At 26.8% G+C, this 9184-nt stretch overlaps 1 long non-coding RNA gene across 1 annotated transcript; it reads right to left on the bottom strand.

Moving 5' to 3' along the window:
- Positions 1-2060: 2060 nt before the first annotated feature.
- Positions 2061-5798, bottom strand: LOC107622362 (uncharacterized). The gene is made up of 3 exons (XR_002356638.2): positions 5660-5798; positions 5447-5535; positions 2061-2183 (listed from the first exon to the last, which is right to left on the bottom strand). It is a non-coding gene; the product is annotated as an uncharacterized LOC107622362 (long non-coding RNA).
- Between the last annotated feature and the right edge of the window lie 3386 nt (positions 5799-9184).

The raw sequence follows: 9184 nt of genomic DNA, 5'->3' as shown, positions 1-9184 counted from the left end.
GTCAAGAGCTTATCACAAATTGTGGTTCATCAACCTTCCTTTCTTGCTATATAGATAAAGTTTTAGAAACTGTCATGCCATTAATAGACAAAACTGCTGGCATGTGAAGGTAAGATCCTTACCATGTTGTGATCACGCAGTCTTTCTTGCTATATAAAGTTTAGAACTGTCATACCATTAACAGACGAAACCACTGACATGTGAAGGAAAGATCCTCACCATTGTTGTGATCATACAGCCAGCCAACCTGAAGACAACAATGCAACTCATAATGAATCTTTTCTGCAGTAGAATAAAAAGAAGGGGGATCATAATTTCTTATCAATGATTATAATATAACTAAATATTAAAATTATAGATATGAAAAGATGCACGAGCTAGTAGATGAGCATAGAAAAAATCAGACCCTAGAATGTAATTTCTCTTTTGCAATAAAAAGAACTATTACAGTTAGATCAGAGCCTTAAGAAAATAGGAATCAGAAAGCAATCGCTTAAGCACTAGACGGAAGCTATGTTTCATAGCAAGGGTTCAACTAAATTTGTTTAAAGTTTTGATATTCACATTCAGCATAAAAGGTAACACTGCACCTAGTTAAGGCACCATAGGACAGGATATTGATCCTATCGCACGTTAAGGGTGATACTTGCCAAATAAAATCCAACACGTATATGCAATAGAGTGGAAGTATGATTCCTTTTCACCCTTCATTTTTTTCCCCTACAACAATAAATCATAATTTTGAGGATGTGGAAGGATTATTTATAAAGAAATGGAATAAGTTTCTTCCCATACATATCAAGATTTCCCACTATGCAATAAAGTCTTTAATGTGATTGACAGTAACAGCTGTAAGCAGTTTGACGAAGATCCTATTTTTAGAGAAGTAAACATCAAATAAAAGTTTGAAGTACTAGAGGCATAAGTGATTCAAACCCCGGTCCTCTTTTCTTTCTTTCCTCTCTACCCTAATAATTCTCAAAATGCACTAAATGGATACATGAATATAAATTTTAAGATTTTAACCAACTAAACTAGCAGTAGCATATAATCAAGAGTCAAGAGTATGGCTCAACTATATAATTGCACTATTGCACTGTTATGATATTACACTTTACTTATGCTCTATATCATTATTGAAAAACCACTTAACAAAATGATCAATTAATTCAAACTTAAAGACTACAACTCGTAATAGCAATGCATACACCAAAGAACAGCTGCTCTTAGGGTTGTGTGACTTTGCTCATGATGAAAATCTACTGATTCAATTAAATAATCCACAATCCATATGAATAAAGCTCAGAAGCCAACCAAATTCACGAAGCCATGCACTCTAACAAGTAACTACCGAATTTGATTCCGCATCTGCTTATTATTCCAACCGTGTTCATTAACCTAAGCACCTCAAATTCAGTACTTCAAGCAACAACTCAACAAACACAATTTATATCGCCGAAAAAGACAATCATGCCACCACGACACACACGCAGGCACAATTATTACAAAATAACATCATCAAGCTGGATCACCTTCAAGGAGCGAAAATTAAAATATGAAAAACGAGGAAGAGCGAGCGAGAGATTAAATCACTACAAAACAACGGCACCTAAAGTCATATTACCAATTCGATGAGTGGCTTCACATAAAATGTTGATTGAAAAGAGCAAAACCGCATAGAATTCATATGAATAAAAACAGAAACGAAGTGCAACCAGCGGATAAAGAATAAAATAATCAAAACCTAGCGAGAATCAATGCATGTTAGGCAAGAAGAATAATAGCTTACGTAGAGATCGCGGCGATGAGAAGAGCTGAACATAACCATCACCGTGATCTGGTGAAAAACGAACGAGAGGTGGAGGAGCTACGCTGAAGGAGGAGGAAGAAGAAGTGAAGAGAGAACAGCTCGCGCGCTGGAAAACGTGAAGAGGAGTAGTTTGTTGGGCTTTGGGAGGAAAGAGGAGAGAGTAGTAAGCAGTGACGCACCCACTGCCGGCAGCCCACAACTTGCCACGTCACTCTCGCTCGCACCAAATATGTCTTTTAAGACGAAGGAAGGGGTTCTTACTTCTTAGCCAATCAGAGCGCATGAAGAGGGTAATTTTGTCAATTCATCAAGCGCTACCAGACGGGCACCGCCCAATCGCCCATTGCTCTCAAGTCTCAAGTCTCAACACTTTCTGCACGTGGTTGGCACGCATCTAACAATTACTTTTTGGTACACTTGGAAGTTTTAAGGGTACTTTTTCTCCCTAAAATTCCACACAAATTTTAAAAATATTCTTAAATTTCTTCTTGTTTTAATTTTATTCTAAAGATTTGTATCAAATATATCTTAACAGTTAATTTTTTAAAAAATTTAAGATTAACTAAACAACAATTTTATAATACTAATCTCTCAACACAAGTAAATTAAACATAATTGTCATGCATTATTGTTATATTGGTCTTAAATTTTTTGAAAATTTAGCCGTCAAGAATATATTTGATACAAATTAAAAACTTTTAAGACAAAATTAAAACAAAATAAAACTTAAGAGTATTTCTAAAATTTTTATCAAACTTTAAGAAAAAAAGTATATTTTTTGCAAGAATTATTTTTAAACTTATATTAAAAGAAAAAGATTTAATTACTATATTAATTTTTATAATTTATTAAATTTTTAATTAAAATTTTATATTTTTTAATTAAAGTTTATACCGTTTTAATTTTGTAACTAAATTTTTTATATTAAAAAAATTAAAATTAATAAAATATTTCTTCTAATAATATATATAATCAAATATTTAATTAAATTTTTAATTATAAATATTTTTAATTTATAAAAAAATATTTAATTAATTTTAATATTTTTTATATTAAAAATATTTAATTATAAAATTAATATTAATATAAAAATTTAATTAAAAAAATATAAAAATTAATAAAACTATAAGAACCAACCGATTATATATATATATATATATATATAGGAACAAATTGGAAAAGAAAGATAGCATCTTCATCTATTATTTAAGATGAGTTATAATTTGACTTTAATTATTTCTTATTTTAAATTTATAATTGATGAAGTTAATTACTATTATTGATTTAATAACTAAATAATTGTAATATTAATGTCATTTTTTAATCTTATATCTATAAAAAGTAAGCATTTTTTACATCTAAATAAGAGAGGTCATATGACAAGTTTTATAAATTTTATAATATCTAATATTTTTATATGAATTTACATCTTTTAAATGAAAAGGTTTGTAAAATAATAAATACCATATTAATTACTATTAATTTTATATATCTTATAAATTGTTCAATAATATTTTATATTTATGTAATTATTATATCTCTTAAATATTTACTAATTTTGACATCGGATACCTTTTGCAAGTACTTTAGAAATATACCTAGCAAGTTCGACTTCATCAAAACAAATAAAATATCTAAATGTCAATTTAATAAAAGGAAAAATATATATAATACAATCATTTCAAGCATATCAAACTTGTTTCTTATTAGAAATAGTTTGTTTTTAAGATCGATGTGCTAATAGAACAATAGAGAAATCATTAGTTAAACTGTTACAAGCTAGAGATGATTTAGATCAAATAAGAGATCATACATGTTCACTGACTCTCAATTATTTAGACATATGTGTGCTAAGGATATTAGTATTAATTATCATAAAATCGTCCTTTGATCTGTAAATAAAGATTTTGTGAAAAATGTCAATCGTTGTATATTTATGTATATAGTAGTAGGTAATTAACTTATTAACTTATATAACCAAATAATGAATCTAAAAATCATCATCTGCTAAATAAAAAGGCAAAACTTAAAAATCAAGGTAAGGAAAGATAATCTAATATTTTTATTGATTTAATTTTTATATTTTTTCCTAAAATTGTCAATATAAAAATATTTTATACAGACAATTAATCATGTATATTAGTATATTACTACATTAATAAAACAATTAATTATAAAACATTATTTAAAAAATTATTTATACACATAAATTTGATTAAATAACGGCATGCATACTAAAATTAAATTTTATTTTTATGTTAAAATAACTACATTGTATAGTATATAGAATATAGTATTATTGTAACTTTATAGTTAAGTGATTCAAAATACATGAATTTAATTTTGATATACTAACAGTGTAAAATATTTTATATAATAATAATTATTTAATTATATTTATTCTTTTAAGTAATTCTTTATGTGATCAAATATAAAATATAATTATTTTTATTGATACAGTAATACATAATTAAATATATGTATAAAATTATTTTATATTAAAAATACATAAAAATTAAATTCTAATATATAAGACAAACTTGCAAAACCGCAAGTATAGTGTAAAACTTAAGAGAAGTACATATAGGAACAATTAGTGGTTCATATATGCAGATCCATATGTAAAAGTTAGTTGTTGGACAATTCTCTTTTTATTGTATGTGTTAAACTTTATATTCTTTTGTTATTATTGTTGGATTACTTTAAATTACTTATATAATACATCTCAAAACTTATGTGGTTTAATTTATTTAATAATGATAATAACTAAATGTTTTTGTACAATATGTATTTTACTTCTATATGTAAGAATGAAGAGAATAGAAACACAACATTAATAACGTTGATAAACAACTATTCATCAATAACTATATCCAAGAAAAAGGAAAATTAAAAAGTACATGTCTCAATTTTTTTTTGTCCGTCAACAAAATAAACCTGTACTTTACCCGACAAGATCCAGGCTTAGATCGCCTCTAAAGCGATGATGAACTTGGACAGCTTATTTCTTTAATTAAATCGTCTAGTTTTAATTACCAGCAAATTTTTCTTTTCTTTTTTTTTTTTAGAAATATTAGAAATCATAATGGTCATCATTTTTAGTCATTAATTTAATTCTTTTTAATTTAGTAATTCAACAGTATATTTTAACTCATATTTTTAAATAATAATAATTAATTAATCACTAAAAATAATAAATTTTAATGGTTCTTTATCGATTCGTTACTCTTCCTTTTATGTATGTTTAACTGAAAACGCAAACCAAAAACCCACCACCGAAGCTTAGTTAAGTGACTATACTAATACTAACAATATCTAAAATGAACGACGACGATCCCAATCAAACACAATTGAAGAGGATCCTAGCTAGTAGCTACACTCTCTAAGCATTTATATCTTAATACACAACAACGTTATTAAAAATATAGTAGTGTTTATAGAAATATATTGGCCTCAACATATGGATTTACTCTAAGATACTACGATCTAAATAAATTTAAAAAATCAATTAATATAAGAATAATAAATGAAGCCAATTAAAGAAAGACTTGGACAAAAACTACACATACAATAGCAAACCCTATCCAGAAAAACGAGACATGTAAATATAGAGTAATTATCATGAGTATTACTTACTAATGAAAAGAAAAACGAGATCATTTTCCATGTATGTAGTATTTTCTTCGTTGATCTCCGTATAATATAATACCAGCATCTACATGAACCTGTTTCAGAATAAGCAAATAAAACCGTAAGCTTAGAGGACAGAAGAAAAACAAAGAAATTAGGAAGGTTGATAGAGTAGTTGAAGTAGGAGAGAAACAAAGCAAGAAATGAATGGTTAATTACTTTGTTCAATATTCATGTGTGTGTTGAGCTTGAGCATTATATTGATTGAATTGCACAGCGTTAACTTTGGTGTGGTGTGAAGAAAGGCATGATGAGGGGGGTTGCAAATTGCAATAATAGAATGTAAGGAGGCGGCAACGTGGTAGAGAGAGAAAAAAATATCTAAGTTAGAATGCATTAAATTATTAGCAAATAGGAAGCGGAGGGAATAACTTGTCCCTGGACAGCTGTCGATTCTGGATTCGCACTCACCATACATTGTATTTTTCTTAATAAAATAACCATCATGTTATATGATTAAATTATTTTGATAATTAAATTTAATTAAGTTAATTCAATAATTTGTTATTTTAATAAAAATTAGTTAAAAGAATACGTAAGAAGAAAAAAATTATTAGACTTTATTAGTTTGTTCACCTAATATTTTTCATAAAATAATTTAACACAACTTTTTTTCCACAAGAAGAAAGAGAAAAATATATAATTATGTAGCTCAATGTTATTATTAATTATTTTTTAAATGGTTTAAAATTTTTCAAACAATTTAATCCCAAATTATCATCTTACAAACTTTAAAATTTTCTATCTTAAATATCCTTAACAAATGTATTTATAACTAGTCAAAATGTTCACTTTGCTATTCCATCCTTCTCATCATCTCTTGAAATGAAATAAAATGATACCATTTACATATTTTTAATTTATTTTACTAATAATTTTAAGATATATTATTTTCATTATTATATGCATTATTTATTCATTTATATTATATTTTAATATTTGAAAAAGGTAGGACATCTTACATCGATCATTATATCATGCCTTATATTAGTTTTAGTCTTCAGATATTCATATTTCATAAGCACTAATTTTGGAATTAAAAATAGTGTGGTATGTTAGTTTTTTCTATTATTTTATTATTATGTGTGATGCTACATTAAGCTTTAAATTATATACAAAATAAAGTTAGTGTAATCTTTGTGTGAACCCTGTCTATATTTTTTTTTTAAATAAAAGTTTGTCACTGAATATTTTGATGCACAAGAGGCCTTATTAAATGGATAAGGTAAACTAACATTATAAAATAATAGTATATCAATAGGTATTTAGTGTCTATTACTTCATTCTTTTATTTATTAAATATGTATAAAATTATGAAAAGGGAATCATTTGAGTTAGGGGTGTCCGCGGATCGGATCGGATCGGATCGGATATGACCGAAAATTCGATTCGATCCGCACAATTTCCATCGGATCAGATCGGATATGATATCCGCACTTTTTAATGCCGGATCCGATATGCACATTTGCGGATCGGATCGGATATCGGATATATCCGCATAATGAAACATTCTCTTTTTAATCATATTTCTATATAAAAGAATTCGATAAAAATATTTCTTTCATACTTTTAAACTTATTTATTCCTAAAATATTTTTAATCAAACTCTCTCTAAATAACAAAAATAAAATAATACAATATATGAATAATAATTACTAACTAAAACATACAAACAAGTAAATATAATACCAAATATATATATATATATATATATATATATATTTTTAATTATTATAGTTCGGATTTGCGGATTCGTGGATCGGATACGCGAATGTAGAGTAGATATCCGCGATCCGATCCGATCCGATCAATTTGCGGATCGGATCATATCCGCAATTTTCGGATCGGATGCGAATATTTACCGCGGATCTGCGGATACGATCCGATCCATGGACATCCCTAATTTGAGTGGCTTAAATTTAATCAAAAAATTAAGTTCAAGTCTTAGAAATAGTAAAAAAAATTTTGATGAATTATATATAACAAAAATTATTTTAAAAAATAAAATTAGACATTAATTTATCTTATATTTTCAAATTATTTATAAAGTTATTATATTATTATCCAATTAAGTATAGCAAAATACATACCAATTATAAGACACCCTTGAAAGATATAAAATAGAAGAATACTTGCTTATTTTGACATGATTAATTTAATATTACGGTAATATTAGGGAAATAATATTTACAATTATTTTATATAATGTAACATTTATAATTCTATATATACAATACAACATTTGTAATTATATATTTATTATATATAAAATTATATAATTATTTTAACGATAATTAATGAATATTAAATAAAATAAATTTAAATTAATTTTAATTGTTTCTTAATTATTATTATTATTATTATTATTATTATTATTATTAATATTAATAATGGTTGAAATTTGTGCAATTATTTATTCATAATGGCTTCTATAGCTGAAATAGTACCCAATAATTATTAATATGTGTCATCGTTTGGCATTTTTTTATATGTGAAAACTTAGGTGCAGTCGACTTCATATGAAATTGATAGTTGAGAACTGTTAAATAAAAATTTAGTCAAATCAATAAAATCATAGAGCTATAAACTTCACGTGAAATCAACTGCAGTTGGGTTTTCACCAACTTTATATCAACTTAGTAACTTTAATACGGATGATTTGGTAACGCTCGCGTGTGTAAGAGAAATTAGACAAAATCAGCTGTAATGTAACAAGGGACAGATTCAGAAAATTCAGAATATTATTACCTTTTTACCCTGCTGTTGCTTGTACTGTGTTTATGCAACGATGTCGTTGCAAGTGGGCAGCTTGTTGCATGGGATTGGTGATTTGTATGTGGACCATAATTAATTAATCTTTGCGCGTTGGACACGAATCATATGCTGCTTTTCACTGCTCCATATTTCTTCTTCCTCATCGAGACTTTTCTTCCCACTTGTGTTATCCAACCATGCATTTCGATAATCTTCATCAATTATTATATATAATACACCAATTTGCTGATATATCTTTTTGGTCATGCAATTTGCTGATATATGAAGAGAGTTATTTTATCCCCCTTTCTTTTTGTCGGATGTTATTTTATCCCGTTTAGTAATTATTTTGTAATTTCTGGTGTTTCTTTCATGGGCTTTTTAAGCCCCGTTCTATTCACGAAAAAAATGTTAACTCGGTTACCCAAAAAATAAAAATGATTAAATTGCCATTACATAAAAAAATTTGATCAAATTTAAATTGAAATAACTATGTTAACAATAATCCATCAGCACATGTCAAATTTGTTAATTGCAATAATAATAATACGCATTATTAAATAGGATTACTAAACTAAGGAAAAGTATAGATAGATAATAAAAATATTAAACAATGCGAATAATGGATATATCGGATGTTTAATTAACTAGGTGTACGGATGGTTATCCTAATATTAAAATTTAGATGAATAATTTAGGTGTGCAGTGTATTTTTACTTTATTGGGCCAAATTTAAAACTCATTGTTCACAAAAACCATTATACCTAGCAAATCCGCTAAACTAATTACTGCATCCTCTTAAACTTTAATTGTATGTATTATTCAGAAATGAGAAGCCTCATTTGTTTAGTCCTTATTCCTTTATCATACATTCCCTTCTCCATGAACAAATTGAGAGTCATTTTAACATTGAGACTAGCAAACAATATA

Source organism: Arachis ipaensis, chromosome B10 (genome assembly GCF_059453495.1).
Source record: "Arachis ipaensis isolate K30076 ecotype BB chromosome B10, ASM5945349v1, whole genome shotgun sequence".
Classification (NCBI taxonomy): Eukaryota; Viridiplantae; Streptophyta; class Magnoliopsida; order Fabales; family Fabaceae; genus Arachis; species Arachis ipaensis.
The sequence above is the reverse complement of the archived record's forward strand: the minus strand, read 5'-3'. Positions and strand labels throughout refer to the sequence as shown.